We start from the raw sequence: 17729 nt of genomic DNA, 5'->3' as shown, positions 1-17729 counted from the left end.
AGAAAGATGGCTAGTCTCTTCTCATATGACTGACTGCCTCTGAAAACCCACTGGAGGGTCAGCTATCCCTTGGTTCTGACTCATAGTGCATAGTAACAACAACACAATGACCACCACCACCCTGTCTGGAGTGAGCTCTGGTGGTGTAGTCTGTAGGGAGTTGCTCTGATAGCCCAAAGCTGGTGCCTCTCTGACAGTTCAAATCCACCGGTGACTGTGGGAGAAAGATAGGCCATCTCCTTCCTTGTCATTTCAGTCTCTGACTTAGAAGTTGGTTTTCACTTAATGGCGGTAAATTTTGGTTGTTTTTTGTTTTGTTTTGTTTTGTTTTTCTTTTTAAACCTGTCTGACGTTCCTCCATTTCCAACAAACTTAAAACTACTGATGCTCATTCCAAAGGGAGATTATTGTTCCCAAAAGAATGCATTTTTTTTTTTGGTTGATAGGAGCAAAGGCCTTTCCTGCAATGACCTTGAATCTACTCTGTCACCTACCAAGGTAGAGAAAGAGTTGTTTCTGGCTATTGACTTTGGACTTCAGTTAGACTGCAAGCCCCTGTTACAGCCAGTAGCCCACACCCTCCCAACAACTACACAGTTCTCAAAAACATGCCTTTGACGAAGCGACTCCCCATCCCTGCGCAAACATAACAATTAACGAAAGCAGGTAAAATTGTGTCTTGGGAAGATAATGAGGTTTACTTCCCTGCCTGTATAATTTTGCCTGTGCGGGTCTGGTATCCCAGTTTGGCTCTCATCCAGCTCACCCCAGGGAAAACAGAGCTGCTGTACTCCAGAGCGCTTTAATGAAGCACCTGCCTGTGTTAAGAAAACATCAAAGTTGTTCCAGCTTCAAAACAGGTTTAATTTTGGTGGCTGCAATTTTGGGGCCTTTCGGAGAACTCCATTTCACTTCTCTGGTAGTTGAACTAATGACAAGAGAGTAAGCACTGTCACCATTTTTGTCACATGTGTCACTCAACCCTGAGTCTTAGCACTTCTGTTTTATACTTCTCCCGTCATTCAGTCTGCAGACGCTGGGTTGTGCAGTGAGCACACTCAGCCACCAGGTGAGAGCTCGGAGCTTTGGGTCCACCCAGAGACATCTCAGAAGAAGAGGCTGGCAACCTCTTTTTACAAAATCAGTCACTGAAAAAAGCCTCTGCAGAGTATTTTTTTTTCCCCCGACACACCTGGGGTCATGTGAGTTTTAATGAACCTGATGGGAACCAGTTAGTCCAGGACATAAGCGGTGCAGAGGAGAGGCAGGCCGGACAGTCCTTGTGTACTGACTGGCTCTCGATCAGAAGACCTGTGCACTTCGAGATTAGGTGGGTTTGGGATGTGACTCAGTAAATACCCAGCAGCCCCTGCCAAGCACGTCGGCCTGCCTCTCGCTCATTCTTCTGTTGGACTTCAGGTTGACTTGACAGTGTGTTTTGCCTCCGGTATAAATTTCTTTCCAGCCTCTCATGCGAAGCCTGCTGAGCATTTTTGCACAGAGGCACTCACTGTACTGCTGATGCAGTGGCCCGTGCCTCCTGCCACCTCTCTTCGTCACGCTTGCTTCTAGTACATTCATCTTGTTGCTAGTTTTTGTTTCCCTGTCCATTTGTGGCTTCCTGTGTTCTGTCATTGTATGACCAGTCATCCTTATTTTTCAATGACAAGGACAGTCTCCTTTAGAGAGTTTGGGGCAAATTAATAACATGATTCATAGACTAAAGGACCAAAGTGTGGGGTTTGTGCAAGAAGAAACCTATAACCTGGGTTATGTTCGTCTAAAGATATTCTCACAAAGTCAGCAAATACAGAAGCTGCCTGTTTCACTGGGTTGTTTGTCTGCCAGCATGTTTCTGGGTTATTTTGAAGAACATGCAATAAACTAGTGTCAAAACACGAGCCATTTGGGCACTTCTTGCTCTGGGTGGACCCAGCTGGTGAAAGCACGCTACTAGTGAAAGACATCAGTTCAAGTCAGGCTGTTTCCCTGTGTCCTCTAGTTAGAGACTGAAGGCTCTGTGGAAACATCGTTAAATCAGGTCAGAGGGCCAGTTCTGTGTATTCCTGCATGACCAGCCATTGCACAGTGGCTTTCTCAACTTTTCCTGGAAAAGGGGCATAATCTGAGGAAGGCAACTCTCTTTTAAGAAGGGCAAGTCATTGGAAAGGGACTCAACAGTGAGGAAGGTATCGGCTGCCAACCCCTCGTAGCAGCTGAGGAATACATTCCTCAGTGCTGAAGGGGTGCTGGGTGCTGGACGACTGTGTCCTCTGCGTGGGTCCATGGGAACGTTAATGTGCTCTTACGCTGGAGATTGCTGATACCCAAAGACTTCTCATGCTCTGAGACGCTGGCTCATCAACTCTTGCCCGCTGCTTCCCTTATCAGTGTAACACGACTAATGGGATATTAGTGAGGCAGTTTTCTCTGACACTCAACATTCTTTCTGTCTTTCAAATGATAGTACTAATTAAAGCTTAAAGCAAATGCTGGTGGAACCATCTTCTTATGGCCTATGTGCTTCTGACTTGTTCAACTTTACAATAAAAAAAGGTGGGGATATTTTATCCTTGCTCAGCCCCTTCAGTATGCCAATTTAAAGTGCCAGCCATAGACCTCTTCAGATGATTTTTATTATAATAGAAACTAAAAGTACCTTTATGCGTTGTTGTTGTGGATGTTATGTGCCGTCAAGTTGCCTGTGACTCATAGCAACCCTATGCACAACAGCCCTAAACCCTGCTCTATCCTGTGCCAATCTCATTGTCTCTGGCACGCCTACCCCTATTACTCCAGTGACTCAATCAATCCATCTCTTCGAGGGTCTTCCTCTCCTGTGCTGTCTCTCCAGCCTCCTAAGCATGACATCCCTCTCCAAGGACTGATCCCACCTTGCAACATGTCCAAAGTATGTCAGATGAAGCTTCAGAATCCTTGCCTCCAAAGAGCAGCCTGGCCTCACCCTCTCCAGGACAAATCTGTTTGTTCTCCTAGCTGTCCATAGTATATTCAAGACTCTCTCCAGCACCAGAGCTCAAAGGCATCAATTCTCCTTTTGTCATCCCTAGTCATTGTCTAGCTCTCTGACGCATAGCGTGAGTACACTAGAATATTTCATGCAGTTCAAATCCTAATCCTGTTAAAGGGGTTACTTTCTCCCCTTCAACATGTTACCAGAAGGAAAGTTCCCACTAGTGTGGAAATCCTGGCTGTATTTCTGTACCCTCTGTCACTCCGTTCTGAGGGAGAGAGAGGACTATCTGCTGTATTTGGAAAAATAAATAAAATGTGATTCTGCTATTTGGAACACTTCCTTCTTTTTGAAGTCTATTTGTTTGTAGAAAACATACTTCTCCTTCTCCCCCACCCTGCTTCTTTACTCCTCATACAGCAGAAGACGCATGTGGAGAAAGCCTGCAAATGCATGTCAACAGGAGGATGTCGTTGTCATGCACTGTCGAGTTGGAACCAATCGTAGCTGACCCTCCAGTGGGTTTTCAAATGGAGTACATCATACGGGAGGAGACTGTCTACCTTTCTTGCACAGAGCAGCTGGTGGATTTGAACTGATTTCCTTTAGGTTGGCAGCACAACTCCTTACTCTTAAGTTACCAGAGCTCACTTAAACAAGAGGAGAGGTCTGCTTAACCTGGAAGGGTGAACTAGGAAGTTTACTTTGTTACAGACCTAAAATTGTAACCTGCAACAACATTATCACAGGTGAAAAGAATATTTTTATCTCAGTCTAGATTCCATATCTGTCATTGGCTCAAACTTTGGACAAAACAAAGAGATCTTATTGAACCTTCTTGAACCCAGTGCATCTGTCTTTCCCCCACTTCAGGCCAGCCTTGTCTGATTCTTCTCACACATGGCCATGTCCACACCTTCAGTTTTAGTATATCACAGCAGGTGACTTTGCCTTTAAATCCTAATTCTGATTTCATGAGATAGAGTGGCTGATTGGTTCAGTTTTGGTTAGATGTTCATCCTTGACCCAAGAAACTATGCATAATGTTGTTGTTGTTGTTGAGTACTGCTGAGTTGGAAGCAACCCATAGCTGACCCTCCAGAGGGTTTTCAAAGGCAGTAAATACATGGGAGGAGATTGCCCATCTTTTTCTTGCAGAGCATCTGGTGGATTTGAACCTTGAGCCTTTGGGATTGCAGTAGGTAAACTGATTTATAGAAATTAACTTTCTCAGTAAAGCAGCATTTGTCAAAGTGATGTAGTTATGACTGTATGAAGTTGTTCTCTACTCAGACACGGGTTAGATATTTGGGGTTAATTTCTTCCTATGAAGTTGATAACTGGGCAGTTTTAAATCTGCTCTTGTCGTCATGACCCTTAGGTTTTTGTTACTATGAATCTATATGCTCTTAAAAACACATCTTCAGCACAAAAGAGGAACACACTCCTCAAAATAATCAACCAGGTCAAAAGGGCAGGATTTGTCGGGGGGGATAAGGCTCAGAAGATGGAATAGGAAAAGAGGACAGATGGAAGCGAGAGCCACGGGAAGCGAGTGGGACAAGTACTTCGACAACGTGGGGAGTTACATGCATTGTCCTTAAATAGAATGTGTCTAAATGGTTGGATGGAAGACCAATATGCTCTGTAAACCTTGCCTCAAATCACAATAATAAGTTAAAAAGTTAGTAAAATTAATCTTTACTTCTGAGTGTTTGTCTAGATGCCTGCTCTGGCTGCAATCTCTGTGCTTATTTGATCAAGTGATCTCAGTCACCCCCACCTTCTCAGGTCATGTGCTCTGTAAGTTCTGTTGGGCAAATATGTGGGAAAGAAAAGACAAAGGAAAATTATTCTCCATGGGACATAAGGTGAAGCAATAGATGCTTCACTGCCACCTAAACATATTTTCCTATATGTAGATTGAGCTCTGGTGGCTTAGTGTTAAGAAACTGCACTGCCAACCCAAAGGTACACAGTTTGAGTCCACCAGGTGCTCTGCAGGAGAACACTGAGATATCTATTCCCATGTCATTTCCCTCTTCTGAAAACCCACTGGCAGTTCAGCTAGGCATTGGTTCAATTGCAAGTCGATGGCATACAACAACAATATGTATAACAGGGAATGCTGGTGGCCGAGTAGGCAAGGAGCCATGTTGACAATTCAAAGACAGGCAATTCAAAGCCACCAGCCGGCCCCCAGGAGAAATGTTTCCACCTAGAAATACTTCCCTATATGTAGAATGAGCTCTGGTGTTTTAGTGGTAAAGAACTTCACTACCAACCCAAAGGTATATAGTTCAAATCCACCAGCTGCTCCATTGGATAAAGATGAGCAGTCTTCTTCCACGTGACTTACAACCTCTGAAACCCCCTCAGGAGTCAGATAGGAGTGGGTTCTGACTTGACAGCACATAACAATGAAAACATATGTAGAATTATTTCCAGTCTCTCCCACCCCTCTTGGATCTTTATACTCATTCTAACGGTTTTATACAATATTTATCCTTGTGTGCCTGAGTTAGTTCACTCAGCATAATGCTCTCCAGTCCCTTCCAAGTTAGGTAATAATTTACAAAGTTATTGCTCCTGTATGCTGCATAATATTCCACGGTGTGAATGTTCCATTATTTCTCAATCCATTTGTTTGTGGTTGGATATTTGGGCTGTTTCCATGTTCTTGCGATGGTGAATAATGCTGCTATGTGAGGGGGGAGGGGGTATTATTTATTGGGTTGTACAATTGGATTGGTGGGGGGGAGGGACATTGAAACAATTTGTTCAAATTTGTATTCGAGTTTTGTAAATAAACTAGTGGAAAATTTAAAGCACAAAAATATGTAAAATTAGATGTAACTAAGATTGAGAGAACTGGTATCTTCTCGTGGTATTTCCTACCATCAGATAGTAGCTTACACTGCGTTGTTCCACTGTAAAATATGTGACAAAATCAGAGTAACTCAAACACTCTAGAAACTCAGAGTCATTCAAAATTGATTCCTCCAGCAATCATTAATGTCATGTGACCTATGTCACTAAAAAGGCAGGATATCAATGATGAGCCGCCCTGCTGAGAAATTAATCTTCAATCAGCAGGACTCTCCTCCTGTCTATGTGTCCTCTGGAAGTCACCAGGATATTTCATAGTTTCTTTTATTGCAGAACTGAGGGACATGTTATATGTCAAGATGAAATCAATGTGAAATTGATGGGCTGAGAGGAGTTTAGTCTTAAGGGCTTTACAATGGTAGAACAATCAACTTATTCTTTGCTTTACTGAACTGTTTCATTTGCAGTAGCAATTTCTCTAAATAAAGATTCTGTGTACCTCCTGAATCTAACTCCTTTCCCCTCACAAGTGATCTTAACTTCATTATTTTATTTATTGCCACGTTATTGTAGCAAAACTATGTGTTTATAAATATGGAAAATGAAACCTATGAAAGATTAAAAATTATTCCTTTTTTTACCACTATAACATTTTAGACTATTTCCTACCAGTTTACTTAGGCATTAAAAACATACCATTGAGCTTATAGTTAGTCTGTAATTTTGTTTCTGTTGTTTTTATTTTAGCAGTCTTTAATTGTGTTTTTTGTAACATAATTACTAATGTCTGCTTAATCATTCTTTATCCATTCTGTATTTAGTTGGACTTCCCCCCCCCCTTTCTAAATGTTATAAAATACTTCTTAATGGTAAGAAGCTGTGCTTCAATTCCAAAGACACACTGTTCAAATATCCAACTGCTCTGCAGGAGAAAGATGGGTAATCTCTTCTTGTGTGATTCACCACCTCTGAAAACCTGTTGGTGAGTCAACTGTGTGTTGGTTCAGAATCAATTACAACAAATAACAATTAATATAGTCATATTGGTGGTCTTCACAAGTATTTGCTATGCATCAGAAAGCTGGATAATGACTAAGGAGGATGGAAGAATCATCGATGCCTTCAAATTGTGGTTCTGGAGAAGATTCTTCTTGAACATAACCATGGACTGCCAAGAAAACAAATAGGTCTGTCTTGAAGAGAGTGAAACCAAGTCTCTCACTGGAGGCTAGGATTTTTAAGCTCTGTCTCACATACATTGGGCATGTGACCAGGAGGGACCAGTCCATAAAGAAGGACAACATACTTGGAAGGGTGGAGGGAAAGAGCAGGAGAGGAAGACCCTGGATGAAATTGATTGATACAGTAACTGGGGTAATGGGGGGTTGATGTGTCGGAATCTGTGAGACTGACTCAGGATAGGGAAGGGTTCTGAACTGTTGTATATAGGGTCACTATGAGTCACAGGTGACTTGAAAAGACATAACAACAACATATTGCTAATACTGCATGTAGTCCGTAAGGAGTTGTGCTGCCAGCTCTCAAAGGCCACATCTCTCTGGTAATTATATCTACCAGTGACTCCACTGGAGAAAGATGGGTAATCTCCTCCCAGGCAATTCACAGCCTCAGAAACCGAATGGAGGGCCAGCTGTGAGTTGGTTCTTACTCAGCAACGATGAACTGAGTGGATTGATGATACTACAGTTTGTGCATCTACCACTGCTCTCAAATTGATCCCTCACAGCGAATCTGTAGAGGGGAGAGCAGAACTGCCCGGTGGAGTTGCCAAGGTTGTGAATCTTCACAGAAACGACGTGCCTAGTCTTCCTCCTGTGGAGGGGCTGGTGAGTTCAAACCATCGACCTTCCCATAAGCAGCCTGCTACTTTAACCATGGAGCCTAAGGAAACGAAACGTTGGATACATGTACTTGTAATTCTCGCCTTTAGATTAATTCCCAGACATGGAAATGATACGTCAATATTTCTTTTTAATTTTCACTTCTTTTCTTCTTCTTCCCCCACGCCCCCACTCCCCCAATTCCAGCCCACAAAGATTTGCTTGGAAGCTTGAGAAAAATACACTCCCTTGTTCTGAGATTCTTCTGAACAAATAAAACATGTTTTCTTCATTTCAGGCAAGATGATTAAGTATCTTTTTGCTTTAGACTGTTTCGAGCGGCTTTCACTCCCCACCCCCACCCCCAGAAGCACACACAAAAAAGCTCACTATTCAATCATGGAAAATGGAAAGTTTCTGCTTATCTTGTCCTGCCTGGGAAAGAAATCTCTTGGCAATTTTGAACAATACAGTTGAAAGTGAAGAAGTTCTAAGTGATTTTAAGGTGGGTTTTTCCTCTCCCTTTCTCTTTCTTTTTCTCTCTCTCCCTCTTTTTCCACACCTACCATCTACTCTACATTTGCTACTGAAATCCCTACCCATAGATGCCTGTGATGCTATAAACACATAGTGGGACTTTAGTAAGGGCAGGACAGGATTTGAAATCAGAATATCTGGCTCAGCCTTGGCTCTGTGCCACCCACCCTGTACCTATTTCACACTAGGTAAAGTACTTTATTTGAAATCCATCTTCTTATTCAATACTGATAGGGGCCTTCTGAGATAGTTATCACCACTACCATGATATAGTTTGGGAAGCCAAGGTTTAGAGAGTGAAATAACACAGAACTGAAAAATGGGAGATTTTGGGAAGCTCAGCTCACCTCCTTTTGAGCCCTTGCTGCTATCGTCTGGAACTGTCCTTTATTACTTACGTTCCATTGCACAGATACTTAACCTTTCTGCAACTTCCTCTGCCCCTTTTAAATTATAGATAATTATTCCTACCCCCATAGGGCTTTTGTGAATATCAAATGAGATGATTTAAATGGAATGTGCAATTTAAAATGTAATGCAAGTGGTAGGAATGAGGGGTACGCTAATGAAAAAGATCACTGCTATCATGTTTATGTATTTGATTCATATCGACTTCTGGAAAGGTTGATAGATTGAACTTATTTTTAGGTATTTATTTTGCACATTAACATTTTTCCTGGGTTCTTTTTATTTTCCTCTAATGCATTGGTGGCCTAATGTCAAGAAGGTGCACTTGTCGAAGGCACGCGACTCGAATCCACCAGCTGCCATGGGAGAAAGATGGGCATTCTCCTCCCATGAAATTAACTGCCTCTGAAAACCCACCAGAAGGTCAGCTATAGGTCAGTTCTGTCTCGGCAGTACACAACAACAACAACAACAACAACAATGGGTTACAGGGAAAAGAGATGCAAAGCACTTGAAAATAAACTATTAAGATGTTGGATTAAAGCAGGGAAGTTTGACTTTCTTTCAAATGGGTTTGTCATTCTTTTACTTATTGACATTTTGCACAAGATAGTTCTTTGAGGGCAGCTATCCCTCTCATTGTAAAACACTTGGGCAATATTCTTGACCTTTATCCACTGTTGCTGTGAGGTGTCATGGAGTTGACAATAACCCTTAGAGACCAAGTGAACAGCAGATCAAAACCGTACCCTATTTATTGTTCTCGCCCTCACAATCCTTACCATGTTCAAGTCTGTTATCACAGGCATTGTGTCAGCTTCTCTCCTTGAAGATGGACACTTCTCTCCTTGCTTTTATGGACACTCTTAATTTCCCCATCATGGTATCTTTTCCCAAGGACTGATGCTTTCTGATAGCAGGCCTAAAGCATATGAGACATGGTTTCAGCATCCTTGTCTCTAAAGAATAATCTATTTGCATTCTTCCAAGACAAATCTCATTTGGCAGTGTACCATGGTACACTCACTACTTTTGACCATCATCACAGTTATAAGACGTTAATTCTACCCTGTAGAAGCAAACACCTTCAACATCACCATATTGTAACAATCAAAAATGCCTCTACATGTTGGCAAATGTCATCTGGGGTGGGAGTGAGGAGAAAAATAGCCCTTCTTTCAAGAACAATGATTTTAACGATTGTCTCATAAGATACAAATTCACATCCACTAAAATATTGGCAAAAATTACCAGAAGAGTCCATTGACAGAGAACTGCCAGAAGTTCAAGACGGGTTTAGATGAGATTGTGGCACCAGGGATATCAATGCTGATGTCAGATGGATCTTGGCTAAAAACAGAGAATCCCAGAGGAATGTATATTTGTGCTTTACTGACTTTGCAAAGGCATTATCTGGGTGGATCATAACAAACTATAGCTAACATTGAGAAGAATGGGGATCCCTATCAAACTCAGAAAAAACCCAAGCCTAGACCAAAACGTGTGTCTCATAGTTGTATCTTTTTCCATATATATTCATTCCATATGCTAAGCAAATAATTTAAGAAGCTGGAGTCTATGAGGAAGAATGTGTCTCTAGGATCTGAGGAAGACTCACCAACAACTTGCTTTATGCAGATGATTTAACTTTGCTTGCTGAAAGTGAGAAGAACTTGAAATGCTTCCGGCAGAAAATCAAAGATTACAGCCTTGAGAAAGGATTACCTCTCAATTTCAATAACACAAAATTCCTCATCTCTGCGTCAATATAGGCAAGTGATCATCTATCATGATAGGTGGGAAAGATTGAAATTTTCAACTATTTCCTCTTACTTAATTCTACAGTCTTTATCAGGGTTTATTTGGTATCAGAGATCAAGAGATCAGAAAGATTGGGAAAGTCTACTCTCAGGGACCTCTCCAAAATGCTGAGGAGCAATGATGTCAGTCTAAAGACTAAGATGCACCTGACTCAGACCATGGTCGTATCAGTCACTTGCTATGTGTCTGAGAGTTGAACAATAAATAAGCATAATAGAAGAAGAAAAATGTATGTCTTTGAGTCGTGGTGTTGGAGAAGAGTACTGAATATCCCAGAGTTTGCCAGAAGAAGAGATATGTCTTAGAGAAAAAGGCCAGAGTGTTCCTTAGAGGCAAGGTTGGTAAAGTTTCATCTCACATACTTTGGAAATGATGTTAGGAGGGACTCAGAAAGAGACTTTATGTTTGCCAAGGTGATGGGTCAGTGATAGAAAAGAAGACTGCCAAGAAGATGGATTGACACAGTGACTGCAGCAATGGGTTCACATATTTCAGAGATAATGAGGATAATACAAGATAGAACAGGGTTTAGATCAATTTTCCTTAGGGCCATTATGAGTTATATTTGCCTCAATGGCACCTAATAACAGTAAGATCTCAGCTTTAGTGCTTTTGTTCTTTATTAAATCCAAGGTATAATGTAAAAGAGTTAATTCTTCAACGGAAACTATCTCCATCATTTGTTGTGTTGGTCTATTCGAGTTGTGAAGTCTTGTTATTAGAACATCACTGTTTTCCTGACTGACCAAATAATTTTTACTGAGCACCAAATCCAACATCTGAACATGAGATGACAAAATGAAAAGAAATAAAGAAAACGAAAGACCCATACAATTATTATCAGAAGGCTGCTCCAGGAATCACAGCTCCTGCACAATTCCCCACTTTTATTACAATTTTGGTCCTCAAGAATGGACTTGTGTTGTGCCATTTTCAGTTCTTGTTACCGTCATTGTCATAACAGGGAATGAGCCAAATTGCAATGTCACAGATCATCTGTCACTTGCAATCATGCTGGGTTCCCCTCTGACCTCCCTCTATTCCAGAGCAAGGAGGAGGTACAGTCACTGATCACAGAGGAGGAAGCGCTCTGGAGAGATCATAGGCCAGCAGGGCCTGAGCGGCTTCACAGTTTAACACTAGGGCTTCTCTCCAGCAGTCTCAATTGCATTTGGTCATCCTGTCCAAAGAGTGATACGGCATATGGTTAGATGACATTGCTCAGCTTTGGAAAAAAAGCAATTCTCTTCAAGGGATGGAGAGAAAGGAAGAGAATGTATATTTTTTGACAGCTACTGTGTGCCACTAGCTTGGAACATTTACTCATAATTTCTACAATCTTTTTAGAAGGTTCCATTATGTTTCCTACTCAAGGAAGTGAAGTAACTTGCCTCAGATCCAGCAGGGATGAAGATGCCAATCATGCTTTGAGAGCCTTTGATCTTGTGAAAAGTGAGCACCTCCAGCCCATATTGTTATTGTTGTTGTTACGTGCTGTTGAGTCACAGGCGACTCATAGCGACTCTATCAAGGAGAGTCCTCAACGCTTGGGTGTCTTTCATCCTCTCTCCAGGTTCATAGGGTTTCCGGAGGCAAGCTATTATGGAAGTGGATGCCACTCCTCCTCCCAAGCTTGTTTTCATCCGGGAGCTCCACCCACTCTCTGTCTGCATTGGGTGCATTTGACACATCAATGTCACAGTGTTCAGCCTCACAGCAACCACAAGTGACCGCTGTATGGCAACTTGTACACCAGCCAGCCCATATTAGGTCTCTGAGAATCTAATAACAGAGCATATAATTATACTGTGAATAAGATTCAAATATTCAAAACATCATGAATTATTTTAAAAAATCCTAGCAATCTGGGGGAGAGTGGGAGAACCCCACCAACACCACTAAGAAGCAAATGCAAAGTCCTAGGGAGCCATGATAGTAATTCTGATTTTCTCTCTAAGAGGATGTGGAATATTTGTCCTTCAAACAGCTCCGGATTCTTGTGTTGTTCCCACATAAACTAATGTTCTTTTGTCCTCCTTGAAGCAATCTCAAAGCACAGCTCTTTGCTGTTGAGCCAAAACTGACGCATTGCTAACCCTCCGTGGGGGGTTCCAAGGCTGTAAATCACACTGTAGGATATTTGCCCACCTTTCTCCTTTGGAACCGCTGGTGGATTTGAATGTCCAGAGAGATGTAGAAATGACATATATTTCTTGTTTTGAATAGACTCTACTTAATCTCTCCACCAGGTAAGAGGAGTCCTAATGGCCCAGTGGTAGAAGTTAGGCACTTAGAATTCACCAGCAGATAGACATTCTCCTCCCATCTAATTTACAGATTCTAAAGATCTACTGATGCTAGATGCTAGAAATAGGTATAAGACAGCTTCTTACTCAAGGTGGCTTAGAGTTTTGTAGAATGTAAGAAATACTCATTAGCTTCTGTTAAACAGAAGAGATGGAAAAATATTAAGTGTTGAAAAGAAAGAAATATCACGTGAAAGGGGAGTAAACGTGCCTTTGATTTATAGATTTTAGCACAAGCTTTGAAAACAGTCAGAATAGCAGTCATGTGAAGCAAGCTTTAGGTTAAGATAAGGCCGCTGATCTGCTAATGACTCATTTTCCTTCTAGAAGCTTCTCTCCATCCACAGAGTAGCATGGACTTTCTTTCTCTAGCTATTACTTGCTATGCATCAGAGAGCTGGACAATGACTAAGCATGATAGAAGAAGAATTGCCTTTGTGTTGTGGTGCTGGAGGAGAGTCCTGAACATACAGTGGACCACCAGGAAAACAAACAGGTCTGTCTTGGAGAGGGTGAAACCAAGTTTCTCCTTGGAGGCTAGGATTTTGAAGCTCCATCTCACATACTTTGGGCATGTGGTCAGGAGGGACTAATCCTTGCAGAAAGACATCATGCTTGGAAGGGTGGAGGGACAGCACAGGAGAGTAAGACCCTGGATGAGATGGATTGATACAGTAACTAGGGCAGTGAGGGTAGGTGTGTTAGAATCAATGAGACTGTCTCAGGACAGGGCAGGCTTCAGAGCTGCTGTACATAGAGTCACTATGAGTCACAGGAGATAGGAAGACACATAACAACAACAACAACAGGTATTAGTTGTGAGCTTGGTCTCACAAACTTCAGGCAGGTTACTAGGACAGGTTATTCCTTGGAGAGGGACATCATGCTTGTGAGGGTGGAAGGGTGGTGAAGAAGAGGAAGACCCTCAACTAGGTGCATTGACACAATGACTGCAGCAATGGGCTTGAGGGTATCTGAGATTGTGAGGATGGCACAGGGTAGAACAGGATTCAGATCTCATACTCACAGTACTACCTAACAACAACAACACAAGAGCCATTAATTGTTAAAGTCCTCATTGTACAAAGTTCAAAGTTTGAGAACATACACATCTTTATTCCTATTTATCTCTTTTCTTCAGCAATGCTTGACCACACCTCTCTTTCTCTAGATAATACCCTCCCCACACCGCTTTCCCAAATCATCTAGAACTTCATCACTTTCTTAGACTTGTCCTCTTGCCCTGTTCCTGCTCAAGGGACTGGCTCAGACCTCATGGGGCAGACGGTTAATGGGACCAGGGGTTTACACCTGACCAAAGGGAAACTCCTTGAACCAAGCAGACTGTCTCCCAATAACTTAGACTAAGTGACACAGGGGCTTTCCAGTGGCAAGAGTGATTTATCTTTAATGTGAGATTGGAGGTCATGTTTGTTCAACCTGAAGGCAGTTAAGAGATAAGGAGATACGAGAAGAGGATGTTGGTAAGAGCACTTTATTTCCCTTCTGCAAATAGAGCAGCACCCTTATAAATAACATATACACATAAACCCAGCAGAAATTATGGCATTATGTAAAATAAAAATTTCTGTCATAGCCTGCCCATGTTTATGACATGTGTGTCTTGTGACGTTTCCAAGAGTGAATTCTGGCATTACTCATCCTTATTCAGTAGTCTGACAATGATATTTGTAATCTTATTTGTATAATAAAGCTGTAAGCCATAGTCCAAGAATTATGGATTTATTTTGGTTGAACCCAGGACTTGGAAAAGCAGCAGCTGAGATTATTCTGATTGAGATTGAGTATTTGCTCTGTTCTGAGCCAACCTGAACAGCAGCGGAGTTCCTTGTAGCTAATTTATACCCAGACATGTCCACCAGAGAAAGACAGAGTCCCATGGTTCCGGCCCCTATGAAGCGGGTAGGACAGGACAGTGCAGGTTTAAGCCCTGTTTGGTTTCAAACTCAAAAGAGAAATTCTCTCTTTTATTTTCTAAGAAAACCCATAACAACAACAACAACAACAACGATGACGACGAACTGACCTGAGAGTGACCTAAAGGACATTAGCTTATTAATCTTGGAGGAAGAATTACAGAAAGGAAAAAAAAGTGCTCAATCCAGTGGCTCGGAGCTGGATGTGGGTTCATGCTATGCCCACACAAGATAATGGGGGTCATTTTTAGGGTTAGAGTACTTACAAGCCAGAATATACTCACACATATTCACAAGGTACAAACAGCTGAGAAATAAGGAATGGGAAGGGAGTTATAAGATGCCAGTGGATCCCTTTAGGAGGGCAGTGCTTGTGTGAATCAACAAAAAGGGGAAAAAACCAAGAGAAGTGACTCAACTCCTACCTTAGCTAAAGTACACGCATCTTATGAGGCCTTTGCGGTCTCCTATACAGGCACCCACTGACCCAGCCCAGTATGTCCCCTGTGTGGCTAGTTGGACCTGTCTTGTATGAAGCAAGAAACACTCAACCTCTATAAACCCAAGGCTTTGATAGCCAAGATTTCCATACTCACCCTGTGGCTTCTGCAAGGATGAGGGATTCAGATGACCCAAATGTGGCCAGTTGGCTAGACAGTGGAACAGAATGTTCACAGGCACAGGACTCCAGCCTTGCCCACCTGAGTGGCCAATCCAGCCCAGGGAATGCAGAGCCTCACACCTCCTAGACTAGAACTGGCCACCCAGCTGAGAGCTGGTTCTAGGACAGACAAACGGACTTTTCTCTGCAGTGGAGAAAGCAGCTTGTAGAGCAGGGAAGGGTGCCTGCCAGTAGAGATTCTGCTTAAGAATCAGGGTAGGCTGGTGGGGTCTGCTGGGAACCGTGTTAACAGGTGACAAGAAAAAGAATAGTAAATCTATTGGGGGGGGAAAGAAAGAAATGAAAATCATTAACATGTAAAAATATATTGATACAGCACACTCATGAAAATAATGCATGCAATGTGGATATACATTCTTTATGTATATGGTGCATATTATTTGCATAAAAATGTAGTACATGCAATTTCTGAGGGAACAATTGAAATTGCTGGTTTTCTAGGACTGCTTCTAGCTCACATGTTGCTCAGTTATTCTTGATTTTCTCCTTTTAATCCTGAGATTTGAAACTTACCACCACTTTCTTCTTGTGACACAGGCTAAGTAAAATAGAGTTCTTGTTCTTCCAACCCAGGAGCTCTAACTCTAACATCTGGATGTACTGATCTTCTCATTCTCTGAACTTCTCTTCACTTAGTTTATGCCTGTGCCCTATTTTCTCAATCCATTTTATGTCTGCTTTCATAGAATTCCCTAATTTCCCCAATCAGTTGCAAGTTCCTTGAGGGCACAGACAATATCTCAAAGCTGAGAGAGAGTAAAATAGTTTGGAGTATGGACTCCAGAGATAGAGTACTGGGGTTCAAATTCTGGCCTTACCACTGACTCTCGGCCAGGAGAGCCTACGATGTACTCCTGTACTGGACAATTCCCTACTAAACAACTCCGCAGCAGAGCTATCAGCTGTAGAAAGTCTGACATTATTTTCAGAATTTTTATCCAAAATCTATTTTCCAAGACTGAAAATGGTTTAGGAAAGAAAACCAATAAAAACCTTTTAGGAAGTCTGTTTAAAATAAAGAGATTTAATTTACCAAAACTATAATTTGTACTCATGCTAAATGTCTCCTGAAAGTTGGAATGAGGCCTATGATTTTCACAGTTATTCAGGTATGTATGATGTATGACCTTCTCCAAAGTACTGAAGAGCAATGGTGTCTCTCTGGAGACTAAGGTGCATCTGATACAGGCCATGGTCTTTGCAATCACTTGTTATGTATCAGAGAATTGGACAATGACTAGGGAGGATAGAAGGAGAATTGATACCTTTGAGCTGTGATGCTGGAGAAAAATATTGAGGGTACCATGTATTGCTAGGAAAACAAACAGATTCATCCTGGAAAGGGTTAAACTGGGCGGCTCTTTGGAGGCAAGAATTCTGAGGCTTCGTCTAACATACTTCGGACATGTTGTAAGAAGGGACTGGTTCTTGGAGAGGGACATCATGCTTGTTAGGGTGGAGGACAGCGGGAACAGCCCTCTAGGAGGTGGATTGATTCAGTGACTGGGATAATTGGGATTGGCACAGGACAGAGCGGAGTTTAGGGCTGTTGTTCATAGGGTCGCTATGAGTTACAAGTGACTCGACAGCACATTAACAATAACAATGGTGTATGATGCATATTGTAAGGAACACAGGCCAGAGAAAAGAAAGACAACATGCCAAACCCATCCTCCTTAGTAAAGAAGATCCCACCTAGAAGTCAAGCAGTCTCTCACCTCCTCATTTCCTTAGCCAGAGCAAGTTACAGGGTCATAGTTCCTTTTGTAGGGGACGAAGTATAATTCTATCATATGCCTCAAAGGAGAAGAAATGAAACCTTTATGAAGAATTCCTGTTAGTGCAGCCAGGGTGTTCCTTAAAGACAAAGATCTTTAGATTTCTTCTCACATACGTTGAGTTTGTTACCAAGAGAGATGAAACATTGACATGGGGAATCATTCTTGGGAAAGTAGAGAGTCAGTGGAGGACCCTCAACCAGACAGATTGACATGGTAATGCTATAATGGCCTTACGTACTTGGGAGACTGTAAGGATGGTCCAAGATCAGGCAAGATTTCAGTCTATTGTATATAGAGTCACTGTGAGTTGGAATTTCCTTGGTAACACCTCACAACAGTACAGTGTCCTTGATGATGTTTCTTAACCAATGAGTGTCTCAGTCTCACTTCTTGAAAATAAGATAGTAATACTGTTTATCTACTGTGAGAATTGAATTTGCTCCTATGTATACAGTACTTGACTCAGTGTCCAGCTCACTGTTAATGCCACGTATATGTTACCGGGTGGCTCCTTGGAGGCAAGGATTCTGAGGCTCCGTCTAACATACTTTGGACATGTTGTGAGGAGAGATCGGTCCTTAGAGAGGAACATCATGCTTGGGAGGGTGGAGGG

This window comes from Elephantulus edwardii, unplaced genomic scaffold, assembly GCF_000299155.1.
Source record: "Elephantulus edwardii isolate Elephantulus edwardi_28Jun2011 unplaced genomic scaffold, EleEdw1.0 scaffold00014, whole genome shotgun sequence".
Lineage (NCBI taxonomy): Eukaryota > Metazoa > Chordata > Mammalia > Macroscelidea > Macroscelididae > Elephantulus > Elephantulus edwardii.
This window is presented reverse-complemented; position numbering follows the sequence as displayed.